Source organism: Danio aesculapii, chromosome 15, assembly GCF_903798145.1.
Source record: "Danio aesculapii chromosome 15, fDanAes4.1, whole genome shotgun sequence".
Lineage (NCBI taxonomy): Eukaryota > Metazoa > Chordata > Actinopteri > Cypriniformes > Danionidae > Danio > Danio aesculapii.
This window is the reverse complement of record NC_079449.1, coordinates 34,660,625-34,677,227: the sequence shown is the minus strand read 5'-3', so window position 1 is coordinate 34,677,227 and position 16,603 is coordinate 34,660,625. Positions and strand designations below refer to the sequence as shown.

Genomic DNA, 16,603 nt, shown 5'->3' with positions numbered 1-16,603 from the left:
ACAATTTTAAAATTTTCCTTAAAATTCAGAGGTTAAAATTTTCATATCATATTTATTTGTTTGATGATTGACTGATTGATTGGTTTATGTATTTATATATTTTTTTTATTTAAAGCCTCTTGTGATTTTGGTATGAGTAAACATCTCAAAGTCCATATTTGTCCTCAGAATTTTGACAATTGTTGTATAATTGTTGTACTTGTAATACTGAGAGTCACATGTACAACTTAATGCATATATAAATAGCAAAATATATTCTAAACCGGAATGATAATGGTAGAATGATAAAATACACATTACTGATTTAATTCAAATTTGTGTGTAGAAAATTTGAATACACAAACCTGTAGTGGAAATTGTCCTGCATAACCTTAATAAGGCAATAAAATAAACTGAAAGTCATTCAAGTAAAATTCTATTGACTAATTTATTATTATATCAGAATAAGCAATTCTGTCATTTACATACCCCACATAGAATACTGTGACAAGGCAAATAAATAAACCACAAACCAGCTGGAGGTAATATTGAAGGGCATTAAAGGGAAAGAAGCACATGTTTGCTAACAGCACACCGATTAAATTAAGAATGGTTATGAAATCGCCACCTGCACCTGACATGACTCAAATGTTTGCAGGCTACAGAAGCTATAGGCAATACGGCACACACACGCATGCATCTACAGGCCCACCGTGGCCCCCTACCTGTGGACAAGGATAAGACATTATAAGCTTTGCAACTTGACATTCAAAACTCCTCCAGTTTATTATTATTATTATTTTTATTTTATTTATGCAAATGGAATGAATGGATATTGGATGGGTATTTATCTTCATCACAATAATATATATAAAATGTATCAGTGTTTTTTTATGAATGATAGCATCTCACCTTATGGAATTATGATGATTGTAACAGGACATTTTTGCATGTGAATAAAATGCAATGATGATTAAAGTCACAACTCATGGTTTTGGCTTAAGACATGTAAAACGCTATATCATTATTGTCACAAAGGTGTATGTGCAGTAGTATCAAGCAGAGAACCCAATCACCACTCTACTAAATGTAGGCAGAACATATTGTAATGCTGAAAAAATAATAGATCAGCTTCTGCTGCCACCATGGGTAAAACACCCTGTCTAGCAGAAGAACTAACCCACAACCCTAACCCTAATATTACAAGAGCGATTAAACAGCACGTAGTTTGCCCTAACACCATTTTGAGTCCTTTTAAATCACTCAAGCCCTGCCCCGTTCCAAGATGCACATACATTAATCGCATATGCAAATAAAGAAGAGAAAGTGAGCTGTCAAATTGATGATGGGAAGAATCGTGGCTCTGGTGCATTGCTGACCATTACTCAGCATCCACAGAAACACACTGCTATCATTGCATCTGGCAGCACTTCTAATTTATAATTATAGCCATCAGGGATGAACCTGAATGTCAAAAAATCCACAAAACAAGCCGAGGAAAGAGATTGAAATACTTTACACAGCCAATTAATTCATACAAGCTTATTCCAAAGAACACAAGAAAAGATTACCTTTCCTCAGCGATGCTCCTTCGGTGTAGCAAAAAAAAAGTGTCAGCCGGTGGTCGCTTGACAAGGACAGGGTGGGATATCTCTAATTGATCGATATTAAAGCCTTGGGGGGAAAGATCAGAAAGGTTCGGTACGGTCACACAGTGCCTTAATGTTTATCACAACGTGCACCAAAAAACAAAACGCTCTCATTTTTCTTTTCTTCCCGTAATATTTGCCTCTACTTTTGCTTTCGCGCAGAAATAGTTCCCATTCTTGCGCTCCTCGACCCTTCCCAGGTGCTGTGAATCAGATCTCTAGTTTCCTTGGCTGTTCGGTTTCACCTTGCAATAAAGAATCCATATCCATATGGTGCTGAAATGCAGGACAATCCATTCCGTCAGAGATGTAGATCCTCGAAAAGCAAGCCTCTCGCAATATCATCCTGAAAGATGGGTGAGTTAGAAGACAAATACGCACGAAGCGTCTGCTCGTCTTGGAGCGCGCTGGAGAGTGGGCGTTATAGGGGAAGATCTTCACTGCTCACTGCCAATAAGCATGCATGCCTCCGCCTGAAGCGCGGCTCCTCCACATGCACACACACACACGCGCCCGCGTACTCACACACAGGCTTTCTGTCAGCGCTGATGGCGGAAACTTGGGACTTTTAGGTTGGTGAGAGGTTAAAAGAGCACATCGTGTAAAATCTGAGGAGATTGACGGACTCTGCTGAACATAAGGTGCGGTTGAAATGAACACCTGTCACGTGAGGGGTTTTTATAATGCAAACTGTCGATAATCTGGTCAAAGAAACATATGCGCAATGATATGAATGCGCGCTTTGGTGTCTTTGGCGGCGTCAGTGTTTCAGCACCACGGATAGCGCACAGCAACTCTGAACACTTGAGAAGTGTTTTTCGTGTTTTTCAGATTTGTTTTTTCGTGCTGGTGTGAACGTGATTCGCAGCACTGAAGCGATGGCAGTAGTTAGCGGTTGCAAGAGGAAGTAACGAATTATTTTAATGTCTGCTTTGTTAATTTGAGAAATAGCTGTAGTGTAATGGATTTTATTACTTTCACTGCTCCTGGGAGTAACATTGAGAATACATTTGGCATGAATAATAAACAAATAAAGTTCTTTAAAAATGATAAGTTTAGGATAAGATAAAATAAGATATGAAAGCTCTCTGAGTAAAAGACTACAATGGGTTGTCAAGCATCAAATTGAATGTACTATATGACATTTTACGATTAATAGAAGACACCCACTAACATTTCATTCAGTGTAATAATAGTTTATGTTCTAAAAATAATACTGCCAGGCATATTTCTAACAATCATTATTGTAGTACAATACTCACTATTAAAGAAATAGTTCACCCAAAACTGAAAAAAAACTGTCATCATTTTCTACCATATACTTGTTCTCACCTCAACTTTTTTCGTTATTGGGTTGAAAAGAAGATATTTTATGAATGCTGAGTACCTGCAACAATTGACTTCCATAGTATGAAAAACTATTTGTCAATAGTCTTTGGTGAACTATCCCTTTAACAAACCATTAAATATTACTTTAAGCTCAATCAACTACTAATTTACTGCTTATTAATAGTTAATAGGCTAGTACTTATGTTTAGTTGTTGGGTAGTAGCCTATGTAGTAGCCTATGAGTAAGGTCATGAGTAATATGTATCTTATAAGTACAAGTAAACAGCCAATATCCTAATAATGTAGGAAACTTTAGCTAAAGTGTTGCCAAAGTCTCTATTTAGTGATCACAGTAGAGCCCCAACATAAAAATAATTGTCATTTTAAATGGCAGTTTTTATTTTTTTTTAATTAATAGTTTTTTTTTTTGTTTGTTTTTGCTTGTTTCAAGCAAGTATGTTTAACCTATTTGTCAAAAAGTAATAATTAAAAATATTATACAATTTAATGTGATCATTTCAAAACAAAAAAATTGCAGTTTACTTGAATTAAATATGCTTTATATGTGTATAAAATCATTTTAGCCAACTACAGGTACTCTTCAAAGTGCGATTATATAAAAACTGGATTGTTAAAACAAAAAAATAAACAATAAATACAGCCCTACTCAAGAATGTTTTATAGATTTTTTTACTAATCCAGAACATAATGTTTGATTCAACAAGCCAACATCTTTGTAATTATTAATTATATGTGCAATATACTATTGATTACTAAGTGAACAATAATTCACTTTTATTCATCAGTATAATGCAATACTAAAAATAAGAAAAGAATCTATCAAAAAAAACTTACTACACTTTGTCATCTGATTGTTTACACTCATAACACAAATAGTTAACTTTACTAGAAGGAAAGTTATTGCCTTAAACCATTTAAATGTCTACACATGGTGAAACTAATTGAATATACTCAAGTATATAAATGCAACACTTACATTTTTGCTCACATTTTTTATGAGCTGATCTCAAAGGTTTTACATATTTTCTATGTACACAAAATGTACATTTCTCTAAAATAGTGTCAATTTGTTTGTCTAAACCTGTGTTAGTGAGCACTTCTATTTTGCCAAGATAATCCATTCACCTATATCAAGATGCTGATTAGACAGCATGATTATTCCACAGGTGTGCCTTAGGCTGGACATTCTCGTGTCTAAAATGTTTTATCACTTCGTTTTATCGTTTTATGCACAATGCCACTTGTCGCAAGTTTTGTGTGCAGTTGACATGCTGACTGTTTATTGTCCGTTGTCCCCATTGGGGTCTCTACCTGACTGCAGTTTGTCATTGTAACTGATTTCTGGCGGATGCCAAATCAATGTTATGTGCGACGGACATATATGACAAATGTCGAAGGTAGACACATGAACACAACATTGTAAGACTAATATTATGTAACACGTTATATCTCCAAACCAACTAGTTTTCTTGTTCGTTGTTGTCTTCTGTGTGGTAATTGGTTTCTGCATTGTCTGTCTATTTCACTATGAATGCGTCTTATGCAATTTCAGTCACGTATAACCAGCATTTGGTTGCAAATATAACTTTTTTGTTACAAAAACACATTGATCTGCTTCATAAGATGGTTAGTTTGACAATGAAATGAAATGAAGTTTATACAATTTTTGGAAGCTTCAAAATAAAAGCCACTATCCAACACAATTATACAACATGGAAGAGCCAGAATAAAAAATACAAAAAAAAAACTTGTGTTTATCTTAACGAACAAAGTCAAATACAATCATCATGGTCTGACGGTGAGTAAATTTTGGGGAGATTTTCATTGTTTATTTTTATAGATTAGTCTACCAGGGTATTGTTTCTGTCAACCCCTTTATGACCGCAGTGTAACCATCTTGTGATGCTACTTTCATCAATATAACACGCCATGTCACAAAGCCCAGATCATCTAAAACTGGTTGGCAGTGAGTTAATTAAACTCCAATGTCTTCCACAGTCGCCAGACCTCAATCCAATAAAGCACCTTAGATGTGTTGGAACTGGAGTTTTGACATCATTGATGTGAAGCTGACAAATCTGTGATGCTATAATGTCAGCGTGGTCCAAAAGCTCAGAGGAATGTTTACACCATCTTGCCAATCAATGCCATGAGGATTTAAAGCATTTATGGAGGCAATATGAGCTCTAACGGTACAAGCAAAGTGTACCTAATAAAATAGTTTGTGAGTGAATATAATATGACTAGTGTTGGGTGTAATATGTTACTAGTTTTTGTACTGTTAATTGCTTTTCTGTTAGGGATTAAGTAAGGCATTACTTTTATTTCTGTAAATATCAGTTCAGAGAAGCAGAATAATATATATTTTTTGAGGTATAAAGGCAGAATTGATCAAGAAAGTTGCATATGCTTAAGATAAAAATTATACATGTTTACATATCAGTCACTTACTGTCATATACAGTTTATGTTCCTTGTCTCCATGCTTTCTATTAGTTAATCTACTTATTTGTCTTGTTTAACTTATCAATGCTTTTGATTCATTTAAAAAGCAAGCACATCTCTGTATTTACAGTAGTAGCCAGTGTAAAATATTGTAGCATTTGACGTCATGTTTCTTATGTTGCAGATAAATCTGTCACACTTTGCCTGGTCTTATTAGTTTTCACGCACACATGCACAATCTACACTAACCGGCCACTTTATTAGGTACACCTTACTAGTACTGGGTTGGACCCGCTTTTGCCTTCAGAACTGCCTTAATCCTTCGTGACATAGATTCAGCAAGGTACTGGAAATATTCCTCAGACATTTTGATCCATATTCACATGATAGCATCATGCAGTTGCTGCAGATTTGTCAACTGCACATCCATGATGCAAATTTCCCGTTCCACTACATCCCAAAGGAATTGGATTGAGATCTGGTGACTGTGGAGGCCATTTGAGTACAGTGAACTCATTGGCATGTTGAAGAAACCAGCCTGAGATGATTCACGCTTTATGACTTGGCATGTTATCCTGCTGAAATTAGCCATCAGAAGATGGGTACACTGTGGTCATAAAAAGATGGCAACATTGGATCATTCTGAAAATGTAGTCCTATATACGTTTTTGGAGAACGCAAATTATGTAGCCAGAGGTATATATGGCTGCATTTCATTTTTTAAATGAACGCTATGGGGCGGTATGACGCCATTCCTTTTTGTATAAATGCTTACGTTTGCTCGTAAGATCAGGCTGGTTTGCCCCGTTAGCTCATCATGTACGTCAACAGACTTGAGACGCAGAGATGAGTTGACCACGATGACGGGGTTTGATTCTGATGAAGAATGGTTCCAGAAAGCAGGTAAGACAAAAATAGACACCAAAAAATAAAATAAACAAGTAAATAACAGGGTGACAATGTGGTAAAATCGTGGTAAAACATGGTAAAAATAAGACGAGGGCTTTTCTTTTTCTGGATTGCTTTTGAAAATTGTTAGTTGGGTTTAGGGAAGTGTGTGGGCGGGTCAATCGATAAAATTGGTTGGGTTTAGGGAAGGAGGAGGGTGGGTCAGTAAATTGGTCGGCCAGTCAGTCTGTCATTCAGTCAATCAAACAGTCAATCAACAGCAGGCACGAATGGCATTTGCGAGAGATATTTGAGATTTGAAAAAGCGTGCACAGTGGCCTCTCGTTAATTCGTGAAAACAAAAACTGCAAAAATACGTACCTCCTGGGAAGTATTTCACGGCCTCCAGAAATGTATATAGAGGTACGTTTTCAGAATGAGCGTGGGTTGAAAGATTGACATGGTCAGCAACAATACTCAGGTAGGCTGTGGCTGTGACACAATGCTCAGTTGGTACTAATGGACCCAACGTGTGCCAAGAAAATATCCCACACCCCATTACACCACCACCAGCCTGAACCATTGATACAAGGCAGGATGGATTCATGCTTTGATGTGGTTGACGCCAAATTCTGACCCTACCATCCGAATTTTGAGGCAAAAATCAAGACTCATCAGACAAGGCAACGTTTTTCCAGTCTTCTTTTGTTCAATTTTGGTGCAATTGCTGCTGCTGTAGTCCATCTGCCTCAAAGTTTGATGTGTTGAGCATTCATAGATGCTCTTCTGCATACCTCAGTTGTAAAGAGTGGTTATTTGACTTACTATTGCCTTTCTATTAGCTCCAACCAGTCTGGCCATTCTCCTCTGACCCCTGGCATCAAGGCATTTGCGCCCACAGAACTGTCACTCACTGGATTCTCTTTTTCAGACCATTCTCTGTAAACCCTAGAGATGGTTGTGCATGAAAATCCCTGTAGGTCAGCAATACACCATTCGGTCTGGCACCGACAACTTTGCCACATTCAACAGCTTCCCTATTCTGATACTCAGTTTGAACTGCAGCAGATCATCTTGACTATGTCTGCATGCCTAAATGTATTGAGTTGCTGCCATGTGATTGGCTGCTTAGAAAATTGCATTAATGAGCAGTTGGATAGGTGTGCCTAATAAAGTAGCCGGTGAGTGTATATATCAGTTCTCAAGTTTTTTTAGTATTCACTTTTCAAAACGCTACTATAGTGTCTACCTCATGTTATTATGAAAACTTTAAAACAATCAGCCGTTTAGCACAGGGTGAATAGGTTATTTCAGCTAATATAACCCTGGGACCTTGGGAATGTCATTTAACCTCTGGAGACCTTGCACGAATAAAGAAAACGGATGTGAAATCCCACAAATGGAGGTCTGGTGGAGGGATGAAAGAGACAGCATGCCTGCTGCACTACTCCTTAGAGACATTAAAAGCGATTGGCGGCTGATAAAGAGAAGTAGGAAAGTCGATAGGAGACTGAGAGAAAAGAAAAGCTGAAGGGTTAGACTGAAAAATACACAAACACTCCGGAAACAAAGCAGGTGTCTAAAGGGCCGATCAGAAAGAAAGCAACACAAATAAAAGGTGAAACAGGTAGTGTGCTGTAGAGATAATAGAAGTAGCTTACGGAAAGCAAAGGAATGACTAGGGTAAAGCTAAATAATTGATTGAAAACTGCTCATGGAAATTGAAACTATATGAGATTCAAGATTTATCTATGGGTATATTTTATTTTACCAAGATTAATGCTGCATCAATTCCCATAGAGTTTCTCTATGGTGTTACAGTGAATACAGTATGTATTCGTGAAATATAAAAAAATGACCTTATTGAACTCTTTATGTAAACAAAATGCCAGTTTTGATGATCTAAACAACAATGGTTAAACTCAACTGTTTTAGTTGTGTAAGAATGTTTGTTTGTGCTGTCAATGTTCAGATTCCCTCAACACTATTGTGTCAAACTCAGGCTTATTATAAAATGTACCACTATATACATTTCTGGAGAGCACCAAATATGTTCCAGGAGCTACATTTCTTTGCAGTTTTTGTTTTCGCGAATCCACCAGAGGCAACTGTGTACGCTTTTTCAGATCTAATTTCTGTTACAAGTGTAATTCCTGCTGTTCTTGCGTAAATCCACCAGCGGCCACTGTCGACTGACTGAATGACTGACCGATCGACTGATCCTCCCTCTTCTATCCCAAAACCTAACCAATAGTGCTTTCAAAAGCACAGATTGGACCGCCCACCCACTTCTCTTAATCCAATCAACAGTTTTTAAAAGCAATATGGAAAAAGAAAAGCCCTTGCCTGTTTTTGACCACATTCTCACCCTGTTATTTTCTAGTTTATTTTATTTTTGGGCTTCTGTTTTTGTCTTACTAACTTCTTTCTGCGTCTTAAGCCCGCCAACATACATGGCGAGCTACCTTGACAAAGTGGTAACAGCACGAAAGCTGTCAAAATGGAGGGAAATGGTCATCTGGTAAGCAGTCAGCTGGTAAGTGCGAAAACGAACGGCATCATATCGCCTCGTAGCGTTAATTTTAAAGACAAAATGCAGCCATACGTATTTCTGGCAGAAATGTATATAGGGATACGTTTTAATAATGAGCCTGCCTATGTTGATTGTGTTGTTGGACTAAATGTGCTCTATGGGATATAGTTCTGAGGACTCTTACCCTTTCAAAATAAATTGTGATCTAGAGAAATTAATGCGTGTGTTTTGTTATTACGATGAAAAATAAGTTTATCTAATAAGCGTGTTCTGGACAACTTGCACAAATTTAGCAAATACATTCTTCAAATTGAAAAAAAAAATTGCTTCAAATTAAAAAAAAAAAAAAAAAACTTGCAACAATTGCTGCTTGTGGGTTGTAGCATTATACTAATGTGTAGTTTGTCAAGATTACTCTTTTTGATGTAATCTATTTCTAAACACTGATCAAAAAATGTTCAAAAATAGTGCCCCAGTGCGTCTGACGCTGGCTACTATCCTGTTTATATCTGTTATTAACCTGTTCTACAACCAAGAGTCTATTAATAATTTTTGGTTGTGGAACAAGTTAGTAATTGCTAGCCATAGAGATGGTTGATGCCAACCATAGAGGACTTCCAGAGGTCTCCATAGTCCTGGACCAGGCCGTATCCTGAGCCAATGGTGTGGTGGTCATGGAGGAGTGGAGAGCATGTGACTGATTCCTGAAAGACCCCAGTGACAGACGAGTCTCTGCATTGATCCCTTGGGCCAGCCTGTACACCGCCAATGACCTACTCATGCCTGCAACTTCTCCTTGATGGACGTCCACGTTCTCCAGTCTCTGGTGCCTAGAGGAGAAATGGTCATGCCCAACTGAGCCTGACTTCTCTCGAGGTTTATTCCTTCACTTTCATCAATTGGTGACGTTTGTTCCTCACCACTGTCGCCACTGACTTGCTTGGTTTAGGACTTTGTTACGTTTCACGTATGTTTTGTTTGTTCTGTTTTGCGTGGTCTTCTTTTTCTTCCGCTGTGTGTCATGTGCTGGTTCTAGGTGTGCAACCATTGGTCCAAGGAGCTGTCAATCACCATCGACACGCCAATCAAAACCGGGTCCGCTCCGTATAAAAGCCGTGCGCTTGCGCTGTTCTTGAGGAGCGCTTGGCTTACAGCCAGACTCCTCACTTGTGTCGGCCAGCCTGTTCATCTGTGTTTTGCTTACGGTTTTGCTTACAATTTGCTGTATTCTAGTTTTCTCTTTATCAAGAGACTTCGTTATTAGATATGCTTGTGCAGCTCAATAATTATCTAGTGAGAAATTGAACGATCTTTGTGAGAATTGGATTATATGAGATTGTGTTTTGCTAATGGCTAACAGTGTGTACTTTACGAGAACTCTAGTATTGTGAGCCGCTTAGAATATTTATTTGTTAGTTAGTTTAAGGAGGCGTTGCCACATGTGTAATTTTGTTTTGAGGTTATGAAGTTTAGTTAAGCTTCGTGCTGAAGATTACGGTTTTGTTTCTGCATTTTTCTTTGGTTAGTCAGTTTAGTGGGTTGGGGTTTAGTTAGATCGTTTTGTTATATTTATTTCTTTGTTTTGGCAACACTCCTATTTTCTTTAATTTGATTATTTAACATTACATTTATAATGCATTCTCTATTCTTTGTCTGACATTCATTAAATACTTAATTTGTTTCACTTAACAAGTGGTCGTTGTATTCTCTGTCATCCAGCATCAGTAGACTCACTGAATGTTACGTTTTCATCCTCTTTAATATCTTAACAACTTAAACACGTAACATTTAATGGTGGCAGCGGTGGGATTATTCCTTTTATTTGGGATATCCTTAAATTTGGATGAGCATTGTGAGATCTATTGTTGCTGGTGAAACAGAGAAACATTTGTGAACAGGAAGGTTTGATTAAAGAGCAGGTGTCTACGTTACTGTGAGTCAGACAAACTTATCACGAGTATGGCTGATTTTGATTTGGAACATTTTGTTAATGCACCGACTATTGAACAACTAGATAAATGCAGAAAGGATGATTTAATTCGCGTCGCTGAGCACTTTAAAATTAAGGTTTCTAAACAGCAGTTAAAACGAGAAATTAAGAGCATTGTTATGCACAAATTAGGTGAACTGGGTGTGTTGCAGTCGGCTGCTGAGAGTCAGCAAAGTTTACCTGGCGATGACGTCTGCACTCTTAATTCTGATGGTAAGGAAGCAAGCGAAGCTGCTGCGGAGGAGGGTTCTGAATCCAAAGCAGGTTTGCCACCTTTCGAACCTTTTACTCCGACTATGGCTGAGTCTGGAGGTGACGCGCGTCTTAAGTTGCATTTGGCAAAAGTCCAAATGGAAGAGCGCGATAGAGTGGCAAAGCGTCACGCTGAGATGGAGTTGCGCCTTGAAATTCGTCGCCTGGAGATCGAGGCTGACAAAGAAGTCAAGTTGCGTGAACTTGAGATAAAGGCTGCTAGAGACACACCAGTTTCACAAGGGCAAGTGCCACCTGTGCAAGTCATCACTTCTACGACTGGATCAGGATTCTCGAGTAGTACATTTGACGTGAGTAAACATATTCCTCTTGTTCCTCAATTCAGAGAATCAGAGGTCGACTCATATTTCAATGTTTTTGAACGAGTTGCCTCTGCGTTACACTGGTCTAAAGAAATTTGGCCTCTGTTGTTGCAATGCAAATTATCAGGAAAAGCTCAGGAAGTGTGCGCTGCTTTGTCCTTAGAGGACAGTTTAAATTATGAAGTTGTTAAAGCTGCAGTTTTGAGAGCTTACGAGCTTGTACCAGAAGCATATCGTCAGCGTTTTCGAAATCATAAAAAAAAACGCTAATCAGACTTTTGTAGAGTTCGCAAGAGAAAAGTGTGTGCTATTTGACAAATGGTGCACATCTAGTAAAGTGTCAAATTTCCAAACGTTGCGTGAATTAATAATGCTAGAAGAGTTCAAAAGTTGTGTGCCCGAACGTGTTGTCGTTTATTTAAACGAACAGAAAGTAACTTCATTATCGCAAGCGTCAGTTCTCGCTGATGAATTTGCACTGACTCACAAGAATGTATTCACCCCTGCTCGTGTTGAAAAAGCATTAGCAAATTCCATTTCGAAAAGTCCAACCCGTTTTAAAAATCTGACAGTAAAAACCGGTGACGAGAGGGCCTGTTATTATTGCCATAAAACTGGACATTTAATAGCAGATTGTGCTGTGTTAAAGCGTAAGCAACAAAATTCTGTTCCTAAAAGTGTTGCTTTTGTAAAGACAGTGGATGTTGGTAAAACTCAGGCAGTTTCTGATAGGCTGGATGCAGATCCCAGTTATAAGCCTTTTCTTCTGGAAGGTTTTGTGTCCGTGGATAAATCCACGAGTCCGGTTAAAACAACCATCCTCCGTGATACGGGTGCGATGATTTCGTTTATTGCTGCTGACGTTTTGCCACTTTCTGATGAGACATTCTGTGGAAGTCATGTACTAGTGCGAGGGATTGAGATGGGTGTTACGAAAGTTCCACTTCATGAAATTTACCTGCAGTCTGATTTGTATACTGGCTCTGTGAAAGTTGGTGTGCGTGAAAGTTTACCTGTGCCCGGTGTACATTTCATTCTTGGCAATGATCTTGCTAGCGGTAAATTCATGCCAGTATTAGAGGTGTGTGAGAAACCTGTGTTGTCTGATCATTCGGACGATTTGATAAAAGATTATCCTGATGTGTTTCCTGCGTGCGCCGTTACGCGAGCGCAAGCCCGTAAATTCGCTGATGCGGATGATCTGGCTTCGACTTTTATGGCACCTAGCTTTGAGAACGATGTGTTGATGACTGAGAACAAAACTGATGATAAATGCGATGTTCCAGAAACAGTGTGTGATTTGAAATTGCAAGTGACCAGAGAAAAGATTATTGCAGCACAAAAAGAAGACTGTTCTCTGCGCAATAGCTTCTCTTTAGTTGTTCCGATGGAAGTTGCCAATAGAAGAAAAATTGCTTTCTATATTGACAATGGATTACTGATGCGTAAGTGGTGTCCAGATATTACGAATGAATGGGCAGTCGTAAATCAAATTGTCATTCCTTTGTGTTACAGGCAAATGGTACTCTCCCTGGCTCACGATCACGATCTTTCCGGACATTTAGGTATTAAGAAAACTTACCAACGAATTCTGAAGCATTTCTTTTGGCCTAGGTTAAAATCGGATGTAGCGAAGTTTTGTAGAACATGCAAGGCATGTCAGTTTTCAGGTAAGCCAAACCAAGTAATTCCACGAGCACCACTTGTTCCAATACCAGTTATGGGTGAACCTTTTTCACATGTTATAGTTGATTGTGTTGGTCCTCTGCCCAAGACAAAGGCTGGAAACCAATACTTATTAACTATCATGTGTACGGCGACGCGGCTTCCCGAAGCTGTTCCGCTACGGAAAATCACTGCGCCTGTGGTGGTAAAAGCACTAGTGAAATTCTTTTCAACATTTGGTTTACCTCGAGTAGTTCAAACTGACCAAGGTACGAATTTTCTTTCAAAACTTTTTGCACAAGTACTGAAGACCTTAAACATCTCTCACAGAACAGCCAGTGCGTATCATCCAGAGAGCCAAGGCGCTTTAGAACGGTTCCACCAGACGTTGAAGTCAATGCTTCGTAAGTACTGCATGGACACAGAGAAAGACTGGGATGAGGGTACACCTTTAGTTTTATTTGCTATTAGAGAAGCAGTTCAGGATAGTCTAGGCTTCAGCCCAGCACAGTTAATTTTTTCACATTCCGTCCGAGGACCGCTCAAAGTACTCGAAGAGAATATACTCTCTCCGGTCACAAGTGTTAAAACGAATGTTTTAGATTATGTGAGCAAATTTCGTGAAAGATTACAACAAGCTTGTTCACTAGCGAAAGAGTCGTTACTGAACGCACAGACCGCTATGAAGAAGAAATTCGACCGTGCATCTGTTTTGCGTAATTTCAATGAAGGAGACCAGGTATTAGTATTGTTGCCTGTTGTTGGGTCTGCTTTTTCTGCACGTTTTGCTGGCCCATACAAAGTGATAAAGAAATTGAGTGATACTGATTATGTGATTGGCACGCCCGATCGCCGAAAAAAGTCCCGTGTCTGTCACATTAACATGTTGAAAGCTTACCACTCTAGAGAGTCGATTTGTACAGACCAAAAGGAAACTGAAACTGATATTTCAACTACTGCTCTGGTATCTGAAGTTCTTGATTCTGAGTCTAACTCATCTGAAGATGATGGATTGATTGTGCGTCACGAATATCAACAGTGCGCTCGACTTTCAAATTCTGAAGTTCTTGCTGACCTAGATTCTCATTTACATCTACCCGATTCACAGAGTAATGACATTAAAGAGTTAATCAGTTCTTTTCCAAAGCTTTTCAGTGATGTGCCGTCCTGTACGACAGTCTTGCAACATGACATAGATGTGGGTACTGCTAGACCGATCAAACAGAATGCGTACAGAGTGAGTGCTGCGAAACGTTCCATAATGAAAGCCGAGGTTGATTATTTGCTGAACCATGGTTTGGCAAAACCGAGTTGTAGTCCCTGGAGTTCACCGTGCTTACTGGTCACGAAAAGTGACGGTACTGCTAGATTTTGCACCGATTATAGAAAACTTAATGCTGTGACTGTTCCTGACTGTTTTCCTCTTCCGCGCATGGAAGACTGCGTGGATAATATTGGCTCAGCAATATTTGTTAGTAAATTAGATTTATTAAAAGGCTACTGGCAAATACCACTCACAGCTCGTGCATCCGATTTGTCTGCTTTTGTGACTCCGGATAATTTTATGCAATATTGCGTAATGGCTTTCGGCATGCGTAACGCGCCAGCCACATTTCAGAGACTCATTAACTGCGTGTTAGCTGGAGTTGAAAATTGTAATGCATACTTGGATGATGTCGTGATTTATTCCCATAGCTGGGAAAATCATATTTCCACTCTCAGGGAAGTTTTCATGCGTTTTGAGAAAGCATCTCTCACGATAAATCTTGCCAAATGTGATTTTGGACAAGCTACAGTCACATATTTAGGTAAAGAGGTAGGTCATGGTCAAGTGAAACCGGTGAATGCGAAAATAAATGCCATTGCAGAATTCCCCATTCCAACTACGTGAAAAGAACTGCGTCGATTTTTAGGAATGGCGGGTTATTATCGCAATTTCTGTAAGAATTTCTCAACCGTTGCGAATCCGTTAACATCATTGCTTAGTCCATCTTGCAAATTCGCATGGTCTGATGATTGTCAGCAGGCATTTGAAAACATAAAAGCTCTCTTATGTAGCGCACCTGTGTTGGCCGCACCAGATGTCACAAAACCTTTTACGCTGGAGATTGATGCGAGCGCTGTTGGAGCAGGTGCAGTGCTCATACAAGAAGACGCCCGGGGTATTGAACATCCAGTATGTTATTTTTCTCGCAAGTTCAACAAGCATCAAGTAAACTATTCGACCATTGAGAAGGAAACACTGGCATTGTTAATGTCTTTGCAGTTTTTTGATGTGTATGTGAGTTCAAGTGGTTTTCCTGTTACTGTGTTTACTGACCATAATCCTCTAGTGTTTTTAGGTAGAATGTACAACCATAACCAGAGACTGATGCGTTGGTCCTTGGTAACCCAGGGATATAACCTGGTGATCAAACACAAGAGGGGGTCCGAGAACGTCATGGCTGATGCGCTATCCAGAGCTTGCAGTGTTGGGGGTTGGAGTGAGTAAATTATATACATTGTAATTATGTCTATAATTTTTTTTGAGGGGGGAAGTGTTACGTTTCACGTATGTTTTGTTTGTTCTGTTTTGCGTGGTCTTCTTTTTCTTCCGCTGTGTGTCATGTGCTGGTTCTAGGTGTGCAACCATTGGTCCAAGGAGCTGTCAATCACCATCGACACGCCAATCAAAACCGGGTCCGCTCCGTATAAAAGCCGTGCGCTTGCGCTGTTCTTGAGGAGCGCTTGGCTTACAGCCAGACTCCTCACTTGTGTCGGCCAGCCTGTTCATCTGTGTTTTGCTTACGGTTTTGCTTACAATTTGCTGTATTCTAGTTTTCTCTTTATCAAGAGACTTCGTTATTAGATATGCTTGTGCAGCTCAATAATTATCTAGTGAGAAATTGAACGATCTTTGTGAGAATTGGATTATATGAGATTGTGTTTTGCTAATGGCTAACAGTGTGTACTTTACGAGAACTCTAGTATTGTGAGCCGCTTAGAATATTTATTTGTTAGTTAGTTTAAGGAGGCGTTGCCACATGTGTAATTTTGTTTTGAGGTTATGAAGTTTAGTTAAGCTTCGTGCTGAAGATTACGGTTTTGTTTCTGCATTTTCTTTGGTTAGTCAGTTTAGTGGGTTGGGGTTTAGTTAGATCGTTTTGTTATATTTATTTCTTTGTTTTGGCAACACTCCTATTTTCTTTAATTTGATTATTTAACATTACATTTATAATGCATTCTCTATTCTTTGTCTGACATTCATTAAATACTTAATTTGTTTCACTTAACAAGTGGTCGTTGTATTCTCTGTCATCCAGCATCAGTAGACTCACTGAATGTTACGTTTTCATCCTCTTTAATATCTTAACAACTTAAACACGTAACAGACTTGTAGAACTGCGCATCAATGGATTTTCTCTCAAGTGTTTGGACTTTCAGCAGTAAAAATTAAACTACACTTATCTGAACTAAACTGAACTTCAACTCTGAAAACTGGACTGGCACAGTTTTAATCTACTAGAATTCACTAGAATTTAATATACTTC

General features: G+C 38.7%; 1 protein-coding gene across 1 annotated transcript in view; it reads right to left on the bottom strand.

The window, feature by feature from the left end:
• Positions 1 to 2,025, bottom strand: part of zgc:172282 (leucine-rich repeat and fibronectin type III domain-containing protein 1-like protein) — a 259,195-nt gene extending 257,170 nt beyond the window's left edge. Inside the window, exon 1 of the mRNA XM_056474370.1 lies at positions 1,551 to 2,025. The gene's annotated coding sequence lies outside the window, so the exon portion shown is untranslated. The remainder of the gene's footprint in view (positions 1 to 1,550) is intronic.
• Positions 2,026 to 16,603: the final 14,578 nt, after the last annotated feature.